This window comes from Oncorhynchus keta, chromosome 28 (assembly GCF_023373465.1).
Source record: "Oncorhynchus keta strain PuntledgeMale-10-30-2019 chromosome 28, Oket_V2, whole genome shotgun sequence".
NCBI lineage: Eukaryota > Metazoa > Chordata > Actinopteri > Salmoniformes > Salmonidae > Oncorhynchus > Oncorhynchus keta.
In genome coordinates, this window is record NC_068448.1 from 64,326,577 (window position 1) to 64,328,707 (window position 2,131).

Sequence of the window (2,131 nt, forward strand, 5' to 3'; positions counted from 1 at the left end):
AGTACTGTATACTTGAAACTGTTAAAGTATAAGTCGGTCAAAATGTTGTTCTTTTTTAACAAAAGGTATGAATATTTGCATAAGCAAATATGCTGCTTTAAAAAGGGGGACTACAGCATGTATTTGATATAATGAAACGTTTTCCCCAGTGCTTGTAGGACTGATAACAGTGTTAAACCTATACACTGCCATTAAGTGCATAGCTCTTCGTCCTCGCATACATTTTCCGGACACTTCAGTTGATAAATCATGCAAAGTCAACACTAATTCTTCAGTTTATTTTAGACGTTTATGCGTTACGAAGTATTACCTTATAACAAAATGTTGCTGCTACTGTGTAATGTTATTTTTGCTCGCCATAAATTCTCCAACAGACTGAATACTGACCCATGGATCGCTTTGCTTTGCTGTTTTCATTCTATGTTCATTTTGTTTCGGTCTTCTTTTATTTGCAGTGGAACTTAAAGAATGTGAAAGCTGTCAAAGGGTGTTACATTTTTACGAATCACTTTCTAGTTTGGTAAGATAAGCCAATGTGATTCATTCCAAAGTAACAAGAGGCTATTTGTATGAAAGGAAAAGGCTTGTGAACAAAGAGAGCTAAGCTGTTGTACATATTCGTAGTTGGCTGTGCATGGTACACATTTATTAATATGAAGAAATGCAAAACTGTATTGCTTTTGGTATTTCCTATTCTGAGATGAACAAGTAGCATGTAATGCAACTGTTTGACAGGTTAAAATCAAATCATGCTTAGTTATTGTTTCAAACGATGAAATCCAGTAACATTTCCTCTTGCGTTTTATTGTAGTACAGGTGTTTTTGTTTTTCCGTTCAAAGTTTAAATGCAAAATGTCTGCGTTTTTTATTCTCTTTTTTTGTGTGAAACTTTTTAAATGTTCTGATTTGGATTTTTAGTATTTTAACATTTACTTTGATCCTGAAGACACTTTTACGATTGTGTTTCATAAGAGACGTCCTGGCCTCCGTATAGGTGCAATCCTGCCATTGTACAAACACCAACGACTGTCCTGATCCCAAAAGCTTTCCCAACCTGGCTTCTTGCCTTTCCCCTCAATGTGGCTAAAGCATTGCCAGACTGAACTGTCAGCTAGCATCACGTGCTAAGATGTTAGCAGCAAACACAATGCTTCCCACACTAAAGGACTGGTAAAAGCTAACAAACCAACAACCAAAAGGATGGTACGATAACACATAACGAACTGTACATAAATGTTGCAACTGCACAGCAGCCAAAAAGAAAGAAAGAATAAAAAAAAACCTGTTTCAAACGGATGGATTGTGTCACGCTAAAGAGAGGACAGCCTTCAAAAGGTTGATATTGGGATTGTTTTTTTCTGGGTGTCAAAAGGGAATTTCACGGAGCAGTCATATCCTACACAATATGTATTCTAAGTCCTGGTTACATAGGAAATGCATCCTGAGGGTTTACTAAGAAGAAGCCCCTATGGCTAAAACTTTAAATAAACTAAACCAAAAATGTTATTGATGTTTTATATATAGAGAGTAGTCTCATTAGTTTTTGTTACTGTAATGTTTGAGGTCTCAACTGTACCGTTACACCGGTAATAACATGGTTTTGAAACTTTTATTTTTTATTTTTGTCACAGACCTGTTGTCATAGTTGAAATGACGTTTATTGTAGATGGTATTTGAACAACTTCTGGAAATAGTTCATCAAGTATGTTTGTTGCTCATTGTTGTGATACATTAAAAACTGTATCTGCAAACCAGTTTTGTGTCTGTCATCAAAATGATGTTGATTTGTTTCATATCATTGTTTTGAATCAGCTTTACTCACACCATATAAACCTGATCAGAAAGCCATTGTATCATAAATGGCATACATCATACAGCTATTTCATGTGTATTGATTTGGAATACAGTTGCCTTTCTAGTTGTACAGAATAATTGAATGGGGTGTATTTATTTGTACATATTAGCAGAGAATTCATTTCACTATGGATGTGCTGACAGTATTGTCAACATCTTATAAGGTAGCAACTTTGCTTACATTTGACCTTTTGGTCATTTGGGCATTGCTGCACTACTATGTAGATTCAGCTCAAAACTACTGCCATATTTCCCCCCACAAATGGGAGAGAAATCA

General features: G+C 35.4%; 1 protein-coding gene across 3 annotated transcripts in view; it reads left to right on the forward strand.

The window, feature by feature from the left end:
• Positions 1 to 1,754, forward strand: part of zfhx4 (zinc finger homeobox 4) — a 145,791-nt gene extending 144,037 nt beyond the window's left edge. For all 3 annotated transcript variants that reach the window (XM_052483555.1, XM_052483557.1, XM_052483556.1), the window contains exon 12: positions 1 to 1,754. This exon is cut by the window's left edge and continues 2,710 nt beyond it. The gene's annotated coding sequence lies outside the window, so the exon portion shown is untranslated.
• Positions 1,755 to 2,131: the final 377 nt, after the last annotated feature.